The sequence below is a fragment of the Salvelinus fontinalis genome, chromosome 34 (assembly GCF_029448725.1).
Source record: "Salvelinus fontinalis isolate EN_2023a chromosome 34, ASM2944872v1, whole genome shotgun sequence".
Classification (NCBI taxonomy): domain Eukaryota; kingdom Metazoa; phylum Chordata; class Actinopteri; order Salmoniformes; family Salmonidae; genus Salvelinus; species Salvelinus fontinalis.
Window position 1 is genome coordinate 24310637 of NC_074698.1, and position 12568 is coordinate 24323204.

Below are 12568 nucleotides of genomic sequence, written 5' to 3' on the forward strand. Positions count from 1 at the left end.
CCTTTATACGCATAATATTACCGGCTAATTACTGATTTCCCATTATTGTCTGAGTCAACAACATAATACTGTACCTCACCTGCCTGGGAACATGGCCTCAATTGTAATATCTCAATTTGCAACATCATACCTCCATAGAGGTATCTGTTACCCAACAATACTAAATATATCACAAGTTCCTTGATCTACAGGTTCTATATCCCATTCACTTTACTAATACCAATATCAAGACCATCCTTTCTATATTCAGCAGCTGTATCGGTGAGCTGTGACACTATTTGTCCCTAGGATCTATTTCCACACACCAGGCACGGTGGCTTGGCTTCTAAGACCACCAGTCTTATGTAAGCTGATTAGGCTACAGTTACCTGGGTACCAACCCTGTTCAGAAGACGGTAATTCCAGGAAATTACCTTTAAAACTGCAAAATGTTCTGTCTGCCCCATGGCACAATGAGTAGAATTGCTTGAAATGAGTTTTAAAACTGCAACATTTTTTCTCCGCCCGTGGCAAAATGCACAGACTTTCAGAAAATCTACTTTCTAAACATTTGACGCACTAGGTGGGGGGCCCCCAAACCAAATCTCGCTGAGGCCTCACAAAAAGCTAGGACCGGCCCTGCACACGAATGCTCTAAGTGGTTTCATGTTCCAGCATTCTAATGGTCTCTCTGGACTGCCATTCCAATCATGCAGAGCAGTGGGTGTGTAGGGCCTGGAGGTTATTAGCCCAGTGTGTTAGATTAGAGGCCCTCAGAGCTGGTTCATATGTGGGAGGGAAGAACAAACAGAGGCCAAGATAGCCAGCCTGATTCTGTGCCTGAGCCTCCATGATCCCCCAGCTCTGTATCCATGCCCCTGATGGAACACTAACTGGGCCTTATGCACTATTCACCACTTACACAGGCAGTGACAGAGCTGGGAGAGAGCCCAGGCCAGAAGAACACTGAGGAAGGGAGAGGGATGGAAATACATTGTGTTGAAAGAGGGGTGGAGAGAGGGATACTGAATAATAAGGGCAGGGGGGTTGGTATACACTAAGTGTACAAAACATTAGGAACACCTGCTCTTTCCATAACAGACTGACCAGGTGAATCCAGGTGAAAGCTATGATCCCTTATTGTTGTCACTTATTAAATCCACTTCATTTAGTGTAGATGAAGGGGAGGAGACAGGTTAAAGAAGGATGTTTAAGCCTCGAGATAATTGAGACATGACTTGTGTATGGGGTAGGGTGGGGTAGGGTGGGGTAGGGTGGTATGTGGTGGTCTGCTTTCGAGACTTTGTAGAGTCCATGCCCTGACGAATTGAGGAAGGTGCTCTTAATGTTTTGTATTTAATTTATTAACATTTTATTTTATTTATTAACTTTTATTTAATCAGGGGAGCCCAGTTGAGACCAGGGTCTCATTTTCCAATGGTGCCATGAGACCACAAAGCAAATGGAAAGTTGCAGATATGGAAAGATAAAGAAAAACTCCAACTGTATGTGTGCGTGCCTGCGTGTGTGTGTGAGTATGTGACGCAGTGAGAGATTGTTGGAAAGGAACAGGAACAGCCCGGGGGATACAGTGGAGTCAAACTGAATCAACTAATTAGATTAGAATCATTTCACAATGGCTTCAGACACTGTAAATCATTATTTTATCCTATTATTCTTGTGAAGAGAAAAACAAAGCCTTTAGTATAGAAACATGAACTACCATCAACAATATAGTGAAACTACAATTAGTTGTCACATACTAGGCTAGTCACTAGTTTCATAATCCTGCTACATTTCAACTGACCTTGTAGATGCATTTTCAAAGAATTGCTGTCCATGGTACTGAAATCTCTGATTGCTGCTATTTGCTTAATGTTTCCATTGGACATTTCACATCACTCAGTCCTCTGGGATGCAGTTGGCTTTCTGTTCTGGTCATGGACGTGTCACAGCAAACCTAAAGGCCATCAAACCTATTATGACCATAACCACAATGATCAATAAATACATCATGTTACTGTGCCAACAATATGAGCCCACTCCAGTGTGTCTCAATGGGGTCAACTGTTCATCTGTGCACAACAAAGAGAGATATGTGTCCATCACAGTGTTGACATTAAGGATAATATCTGTCTGCGTTAGCCAATAAGACAGTGTTATCTGTAGGTTATGATGAAGGCATCAGGTCTCTGATCTCTGGATCAGCCAACAAAGAGGACATTTCCACTTAACTAAGCGAAGCTGAGGAAAGGTGTGATTAAAATTCAGTGACAGGCCTTTAAATACCAGCCAGGGATGACAATGGTGCCCTTTGGCAAGGTAATTATTCACTCTGCTGAAAGACCATCAGGTGTGTGTGTGTGAATGTGTGAGGGGTGGGTCTGAGTTTGAGCCTTTAGTTTTGAGGCGGTGTGTTTGAGAAATACAAGTAACAGCATCTGTTTTTTCAGTCTAGATGTAAGAAGTGTTTGTGTCTAACTCGGTAATGCCGACAGACACTAAGGGCCTTTAATAGGCTGATACATGTGAGATAAGGACATTAGACAGCGAGAGAGAGAGAGAAAGAGAAAGGGAGAGAGAGAGAGAGAGAGAGAGAGAGAGAAAGTGAGAGAGGGAGGGAGAGAGAGTAAAAAAGAGAGATGAAGCGAGAGAGGGAGGGAGAGAGAGTGAGAAAAAGAGAGATCAAGCAAGAGACAGAGAGGGAGGAGGGAGAGAAGGAGGGAGAGACATGAACTGGTAAAGGTTAGCTTTCTACCACTCCATCACTGTCTCTGTCTTAGCCTCTCCAGACCCCCATCTCTCTTTCCATCTTTTTTTCTCTTTTACCTCCAAGCGAACAACATTTGATATGATCTACTGAGGAGGTGCTGTCGTCCTCTCACACCGAGTTGAGACCCAGACTACAGCCCAAGGCCTAATGGGATGAGACTCTTATTGAGAAGCTGTCCTTCAAAAGCTGCAGCTTGACAAAACAAAAACAAAAAAATCATCTTTCTTCTTGTCTTTCTGTAGCTCCCTCTCCCACCTCTCCAGGTGTTTCTTCTGACAGTCTACTGCCTACTGTGGGGTTCTTGATAAGAGTCATGTGGGGAGGCAGGTGGTTGGGGGTTGTATTTTTGGGGCTGATCACCCCCCTTTTGTACCTCCCCCTCCATTCCTTGGCTGTGTGAGTGTTGGGCTCGGATCATTATCGGCAGCCCTGAATGGGATTCATCATGCGATGTGCAGAGTCAGCTGCAGTCAACGTGCAACACCCTTCGCCACTTCTCAATCAATCTTCATTTGCCTCTTTTCCTCATTTTTGGTTGGGGAGACAGATTTCTCTAGTGAGAAACCTTAGTTCCTTTAGTTTTCCACTCTTAGTAAACAGAATAGAACGTGTTACATTTTCACCCAGGACAGATTCTAAAACAGAAAATAGGTTTCAAAAATAGTTTGAGTCTTGTGTCCTGCTGTAGGATGACTGTTAGTTAAACAGAAAGAAGGCCTTGAGCAGTGAAGGAATACTGATATCATCCATAGATATCCCCCTACAGGCACTATTACAACTACAAGTTATGAATATTACACACTAATGAAATGCCACATCCACAGAACCAGCTACAATTTAGGAAAGAGGAGTTTTTCTTTTTGCAACGCTAGGACATTATTGGAATCCCTTAGATGTAAAGATGAGAAGTTTGGCCATGTTCCCTCTATAAAATGCCTGAATAAAAAGCTTGCTGACAGACTTGTCTCTTTTATTGCTGTGAATGGATTCATTTTTGAGTCCTTCATAGTTTACTTTGTGACATGAATGACCTCTATATGTATGTGAAAGGAAACCTGCAGGTCCCAAGGAGGTTGCAGTCAGATCTGGTAGAACTGAGGCCGTAACACTAACACTTGGCCTTTTTCACAGGGGAGACCATTTTTTATCACCAGAATTTCTGGGGCCCCCATTTTTCCCCCAATAATTTCTTGCGACCCAAAGCTAATGACACAACCTAAAAATCTGTACATGTTGATGTTTACATCAACAAATAACCTTATCGAAATGAAAAGAAAGCAATAAATACATTTACTCAATGACCTTTATCTTTCTCAAAAACGTTTGTATATGGTCCCATACAATAATCTATACTCTTAATTTAAAGAAGATTTAAAAAATGTGGGGCCAACCCAGTACAGTGGGGTCATGACCCCGACTTTGAATACCACTGCTCTAAGCCTATCGTTGTGTACTATAATACTTACTGTCTGTAATCATAGCTAGTTCTAGAAAAGCTCAGGCCTACCTTCAAGCAGCTCATACCAAGCCTCTAGCCAGCACCATGTAGCTCTTTGTTTCCCAATAAAAAGACACTCAAACAAAGACCAATGCTTCTATCCTTGTTAGATCTCGGTCCTGGCAGAAAGACGACTTTTGTCAGTGTCTTATTTCTGAGCGTTACAGTGTGCAGACACCCCGCTCATTTTCATGATAGATATCTCTGATCAGCAAAACGTTTTGCTGCTCATTACCCTGAGCATAACTTAAGACTTGTCTCCAGTCTCACAGACCTCATCTCTAACAATAACCATGGTGTTAGTCATGATTGCCATTCTCATTCAAACCTTCATATATCATCAGGTCTCTGCAGCTCAAATGAATTGCTTATGTCTTCATACAATCTTCGGACACCGTGACGGCCTCCTATCCTATAGCCCTAATACCGTCTACACTATCCTATTGCGCTAATAACGTCTACACTATCCTATAGCCCTATTACCGTCTACACTATCCTATAGCCCTAATACTGTCTACACTATCCTATAGCCCTAATACCGTCTACACTATCCTATAGCCCTAATACCGTCTATATACTATCCTATAGCCCTAATACCGTCTATATACTATCCTATAGCCCTAATACCGTCTATATACTATCCTATTGCCCTAATACCATCTACACTATCCTATAGCCCTAATACCGTCTACACTATCCTATAGCCCTAATACCGTCTACATACTATCATTTAGCCCTCAACCCTCTCCATGCCCTTGACTGTACCTTGGTGTCGAAGTCTTGATGCTGGCTTTAAAGTGCTTCCATTGTGTATACTGAAAGACTGGGGACCTGGTGGTAGTTGGCCAGTTACAGTGTGTGCATCTGCTCATTACCTTTAGCATTTTAGAATACTAGCATTTTGTATTGGGTTGTAGAGGTCGCATAGACCACAGGATTCCAATTCACTGTTGAACACCAACAGAATTATTATGATTAATGGCTGAATGTGCAGGGTTGAGTTGACTTGATTCCTTTTTAGACCCAAAAACCATTGGCTTAAATGTACCCCTCTGGAACGCAATGTTAAATTGGGAGATGGTCTGAAGAGAGAGAGATACAGTAAAGAGCAACTAAAGAGAACAAGTTGCACAATAAAACACACAGACAGTATGACTGATCAAATGCACGCACACACACGCGCACACACAGCCAGTTCCAGCCGCTCAAACAAAGCCAATCCCTTCTCACACGGAGGGGATTTGGGACAGTATCAAACAAGCGAGCCAATTGGAATTATGAACAGGGTCAATGCTTCACATAAGACACAGAGACTCCTCTTCCACTAAAATCACTCTCCCTGGCTGGCCTTTGTCCTTGACCGCTTTTGACCTCTCCTCCGTGGGGATTGAGTTATTGACCCTGTGGCCCGGTGGAACAGTGCTTATTGATGGAGCCTGTGGTGGTGGTGAAGGGGTTGGTATGGGGGGGCAACAAGGTGAGGGTGGGGAAGTGGATGTTTTATGAGGCCCTTAACATTTAGTTCCCCAGCATTTCAATCCGCGTGTCTATTAAAGATGGCTGCTCCTCTTACGCGTTCCCCATCCATCACACCGCCAGAGAGCCACCCCACACTGACAGACAGCTCAATATGACAGAGAGAGAGAGAGGAGGATGGAGGGAGTGGGTCTGAGTGTACAGCAGTAATGGAACAACCGAGACAGAGAGAATAAGACATATAGAGGTAGCCTACAGAGTGTACAATTACAGATGAAAACAAGGAAAGAATTTGGCAGAAGACCCAACAATATGGAGAAACACTGAGCTCCTCACAGAGCAGCATCATGACTTTACTCCCAATATGGCTCCTTTATAGCCAACAGTAGTGGTAAGTTAGGAGCAGTGAAACAGACTCCATAGTCGGAGCAGAAACAAAGCTTCTGGTTGGAAAAGGAAGTCAAACAAGCGGTAAATAAAAACAGACCCTGAGAAATAGATGAGGTCTCAGTTCCCCCAGGCAGTGTGTGTGTGTGGGCCAGACAGGGCTCCCGCTCTGTTCAGGCTCTGGTAATATGCTGGCCCCTCCAGGTCACTGCTATTAATTACAAAACGTACCCAGCTCTCCCTCCATTAATCTAAATTTAGAGGCAGAGTCCAGTGACCGCCTGCTCCTGCTGATGCCACGATCGCTGGGTACAGGGAGAACAGAGCCCTGCTGCCTTCGGACCAATCACATACAGTATCCACTGCTCTCTGGCCAATTGGAGCCAAGCCCTGGTAACTTCTGACCAATCAGGGGCAAGGCTTCAACCTTCCAGCCACTGAGAGCCAAGGTCAGCTGACTGCTGACCCACCACAGCCAAAAGCCGGACCCATTCTGACCACTCAGAACAGAACACACACAGATAAACACATCTACTGCAGACCCCCGTGCAATTAGCATTACGTTGATGAACAGCTGTTGTGGGTCTGCTCACCTTCCTGAGGCCTTTTATCTTAATTAACAGCCGCACACATATGTGCAAGAACACAATCCCACACAACACAGGCCCTAGCCCAGCTCTCACTGGCCACAGTACATGTGTAGGTCAGACAGCAGACAGGGGAGTCTGCTCCACAACACGTCAACAACAAGGAGAAGAGAGGGAGTGGAGAGAGAACGAGAGAGGGTAAACGAGACAGAGACAAAGAGAGATAGAGAGCAAGTCGCTGAGGGAGACAGAAAGCGGGTGAGAGAAAAAGGAGGGTATACCGTGCTGCAACCTTGTGTCCCCGCGCCAGACTGTCCCTGGGCCGCCATGCCCACCTCCAGCAATTAATCATCTGATACTGAGCTTACTCAACCGACAACCAGCTCCCCCACACATCCTCATTAACACTGGCGCAGGAGAGGAGAAGAGAGGAGAGGAAAAGGGAGATGTAACACAGTGTGAAAAAAGAACGAAGCAAAAAAAGAGGGAAATAGCGGAAGTGATAAGAGAACAGAGGAGAGAACAGAGGAGAGGACAGAAGAGGACGAGAAAATTGCAGAGGGGAGACGTGAAAGGAGGAGAGCAGAGAATACACAGACATGGCCTGGGATTGTAAAGGAAACATAAGGAGGAGCTGTGCCAGCCTCTGCAGAACACCATCTATCTCTCAGACTGGTGAGGCAGGCACCATGCTGGCACCAACATTATTCTAGCCACCATACTGAGAGAGAGAGAGGCTGTGACAACGCGCGTGTGTGTGTGTGTGTTTATTTGCACATCTGCAGTGCCTGCATTCTTGAGCAACAGAAAAGGAAACTTGATGTCCTCCTATTTTTTCTCTCCTAGAGAGAACGGCCACCTGCCCGCCAATTAGCAGAGCGGGCAGCAGCAGCAGCTGCCCAGGACAGGAGCAGGTGGAGGACCATGCCCAACATACCCACCGCCTGCTAATGCTAATCACTGTGCTCACTACTGGGACCACTGGACTGGACTGAAGGGCGCAAGGGGCTGGGCTGGGGGGGCTGGAGGGAGAGGGTGCTGGGGGAGCTAATAGTAGGACACTGCCTGGGTAAACCAGATCCTGGCCAACTTACAGTGTTCCACTTCTCCTATAGTGCAAACCTCTGCTACGGTGCTGAACCACTGGAACAAGCTCATCTTCTTTATCCTGTACCTGAATACCATGACCATCAGTGCATGTTTCCCTCAACCTTCTATCTTTCTCCCTCTCTGCTCTGAAAAATTAGCTCCATCTACAGGGGTTGGGTGATGGAGAGAGGGGGCCGGGGGGGGGGGGGGGGGGGGGGGGGATTGGCAATCAGAGCTGAAATAGGCCCGCTCCTCTTCCACTCGTTAAACCTCAAGACCTTTTTTCACTTTTATGGATGGAGTAATATATTACTTTATTTACGAGGACAGAGCCTGACAGATTTCATATTTTAATTCAGTTTTATGGCCTGAACATGGGGCTCACCACTCTCTTTATGGGTCCTGCTCCGCCACCACACAGACACAGCCACCGGATCGGTCGGGTCCGCTAGGCCGGAACAGGAGTGCAGGGCCTTACAGACATAACCATCCCTCATGTCACTCTGCCAAAAACACAGAGCATCTGTACCTCTGTGTTCCAGAGCCCCTCCTCCTCTCCACCTCCTCCTCCCTTTCTCCCTATAACTCCTGGGAGGAGACGTGGCCATGGAGCAGACAGACAGTGCAGGTCTAATAGAAGAGAGATTCATGGTTGAAGTGTTTCAGGGCTGATATTGAGGGGAGATTCATATTTCAGACAACTCAGGGATACTGGTATAGAGATTGATAATTCACACCATACAGGTCGCAACTTTGGTCGTTTTCATTGTTTCAACGATACTCCACCAATATTTTAGTAATTCATGGTTTAGACCATTAGCAGCCAATATTGGAAGGAGATTCATGGATCACAGCACTCGATAGCAGAGGGTGATCACTCAAACACTTCAGGACTAAATATTTTGGAGTAGAGTCGTGGTGTAGGCCACTTCAAAAACACAAATCAAAGAGTTTTTCACAATGAAGAAATACCCACGTGTATCTAACATCATGAAAAGTTTGATTACACTTTAATGGAAATCAATAGACTTTCAGCGCACTCTCTCCAAAATAATTTTTCAATCAAAGAAATGCATTACTTTGGCAACATACCATTTAAGAGTTCTTGCAGAAAGGCAGAAAACAAATGCCAGACAGCCCAGATAGCCACAAAGCCATGTTTTCTGTCCAATACTGCCAACTAAGACAGTTTCCAGAAGTTCTATTCCCTGACTGGTCTTTACCAGTGACTTTTAGCGGGAAGTTAAAAGCCCCAGTACCAACGTGTGAAACCAATACAGAGGTGGACTACAGTATCTTTCTCTATGAAGAGTCTGTATCAGGCACCTATAGAGCAGTTCCCATGGGAACGGGCTAATCACTCTCCGTGCTCCCCGAGATCTCCCCTGTCTTCCCCCTCCAGCCCCACCCTTCTCCCCCTCCCACAGCGCTGGGAGAGAGCAAGGCGGTTATCGATCAGTCTGAGGGGTGGGCAGCTCAACCAATCAATGAGTCTCTGAGTCCTCCGGGGTTTATGGGATAGAAGAGGGGGACTGTTCAAGTGGCTGTTCCAGGGGGATTTCTGTCCAACACAAAGTGATTTCTGTCCAACACAAAGTGATTTCTGTCCAACACAAATCACCAGTCTAATTGATGGGCCTGGAATTGATTTAATCGACCTGGTCATCCCAGCCGGTGACACATCGGTGGGCCATTTATAGGTATTAGTTTAATTTCCCCCTCATGGGGAGCAGAGAGGTGACATGCCGTCAGGGGGTTAGCAGGCCAGGCCAGGGCTGCAATACTGGAGGCTGCAGTTCTTTGCTAACACTTTGCTACCCTGCTATCTCAAAGTCATGTAGGCCTATCACTGCTATTCTCTTCTATGTCTCTGAGAAGATACTGGGATGCACCACGGTCACATTGCTGACTTCACTAAATGAGATAACTGTGGAAAAGACCAGGTATAAAAGCTATATCCATCAGAGGTTTAACTTCACCAAGGAGACAGACTGACAGACTACACATAATTACACATAACATAAGAAGACAAAGATGACGGCAAAGATGGATCAGATAAAACAATCACCACAACCATATAAGAAGTAGAACCAAACCAGAACAGAGGAAAGAGCTGAGTAGACAGATATCATGTTAGTGTGGTCCATAGAGAGAGAGAGAGAGAGAGAGAGAGAGAGAGAGAGAGAGAGAGAGAGAATAGATTCACAGCCTCGAAAGCTGGGGAAGAGAGAGATAGAGAGCGACACAGAGAGAATTGATTCACAGCCTGGATAGCTGGGGAAGAGAGAGAGAGATAGAGGTAGTGAGCTCATGGGCTTCTGAGTTCTTCTGCAAAAAGATAGAATTAGAGTTAGATACATTTAGATAAACTTACATTTATTCGTAGGGACGAATACAGGATATTAACCTCAACATCAAAACCTTCAATCCAAATCCAAATTCCATACCTAAAGCCATAATTTTGGACAAAATTACCTGAATGGACCATTACTACGAAGAAAAAACTAACAAACTAAAACCTACAGAAAACACAGCGGAACCTGGAAATACCACCCAACACATAACTGAGTAAGTAATGTTCAGTCTGAACCCACTTCTGAAGTAAAAAAGTAAAAGACAATCTTGTTATATAAAGCTTAATAAATAACGCTACTAATCTACCAAGCTGCTAGAACAGAACTGACCTGGCTGCAACTTCAGTTAGCACTGAAGTGTGAAGTTAGAGGTGTGAAAACTCCTAGGCATAACAATGGCAGGAGAATAGAATTCCACCCCCCCCCCCCCCCCCCCCCCCCCCCCCCCCCACCAAATGCAGAGGCCTTTGAAGCCCCCATGGCCTTTCCCTATGCAGAGGTCATTACCATACAGTACCCCATGGCTATAAAAAATAACACTGCACGGAATAAGAACAACAAAAAGCTCCTCAAGGACAATCCAGAGACACTATTTTCTGAGGGGAACATAAGCAACTTAATTATCCACACAGACGAATACCCTGTCATGGCACAGTGCTATAAGAGCACATTACCCCTATGTCAAGAGGGTATTGGCCCAGGGTGGAAACTCAGAATACTAGACATTGAGGAAATTGAAACTACCTCTGTCAACATGTAAAAGTCTGTGACAGTAATGGTGCAGGTCAACCTCAAGCAATTCCAGCAGGAGTTTTACGGGATCAAAGACAAATTTAACTCCAATTACTACCGTGGGATATGCGTCAACAGCAACCTTGGGAATATCCTCTGCATCATCATTAACAGCAGACTTGTACATTTCCTCATGCAAAAACAATGTACTGAGCAAATGTCAAATTGGCTTTTTACCAAATTACCATACGAAAGACCACATATTCACCCTGCACACCCTAAATGACAAGCAAACAAACCAAAACAAAGGCAAAGGCTTCTCATGCTTTGTTGATTTCTAAAAAGCTTCTGAAGGCCTGCTATACAAATTGATGGAAAGTGATGTTAGGGAAAAAACATACGACATTATAAAATCCATGTACACAAACAACAAGTGTGCGGTTAAAATTGGCAAAAAACACACACATTTCTTCACACAGGGTCGTGGGGTGAGAAAGGGATGCAGCTTAAGCCCCACCCTCTTCAACATATATATCAACGAATTGGCGCGGGCACTAGAACAGTCTGCAGCACCCGGTCTCACCCTACTAGAATCCGAAGTCAAATGTCTACTGTTTGCTGATAATCTGGTGCTTCTGTCACCAACCAAGGAGGGCCTACAGCAGCACCTAGATCTTCTGCACAGATTCTGTCAGACCTGGGCCCTGACAGTAAATCTCAGTAAGACCAAAATAATGGTTTTCCAAAAAAGGTCCAGTCGCCAGGACCACAAATTCCATCTAGACACCGTTGCCCTAGAGCACACAAAAAAACTATACATACCTCGGCCTAAACATCTGCACCACAGGTAACTTCCACAAAGCTGTGAACGATCTGAGAGACAAGGCAAGAAGGGCATTCTATGCCATCAACATACATTTCTTTCCACAGGGCTAGGGGGTGAGACAGGGATGCAGCTTAAGCCCCACCGTCTTCAACATACATGTCAACGAATTTGCGAGGCACTAGAACAGTCTGCAGCACCTGGCCTCACACTACTGGAATCTGAAGTCAAATGTCTACTGAAGATCTGGTGCTTCTGTCCCCAAACAAGGAGGGCCTACAGCAGCACCTAGATCTTCTGCACAGATTCTGTCAGACCTGGACCCTCAGTAAATCTCAGTAAGAATAATGGTGTGGCAAAAAATATCCATTTGCCAGGACCACAAATACAAATTCCATCTAGACAGCGTTGCCCGAGAGCACACAGAAAACTATACAGACCTTGGCCTAAACATCAGCACCACAGGTAACTTCTGAGAGGCAAGGCAAGAAGTGCCTTCTATGCCATCAAAGGGAACATAAAATTCAACATACCAATTAGGATCTGGCTGAATCAGTTATAGAACCCATTGCCCTTTATGGTTGTAAGGTCTGGGGTCCGCTCACCAACCAAGAATTCACTAAATCGGACAAACACCAAATTGAGACTCCGCATGCAGAATTCTGCAAAAAGATCCTCTTTGTACAATGTAAAACACAAAATAATGCATGCAGAGCAGAATTAGGCCGATACCCACTAATGGTCAAAATCCAGAAAAGAGCCATTAAATTCAATAACCACCTAAAAGCAAGTGATTCCCAAACTTCCATAACAAAGCCATCACCTACAGAGAGATGAACCTAGAGATGAGTCACTTAAGCAAGCTGGTGC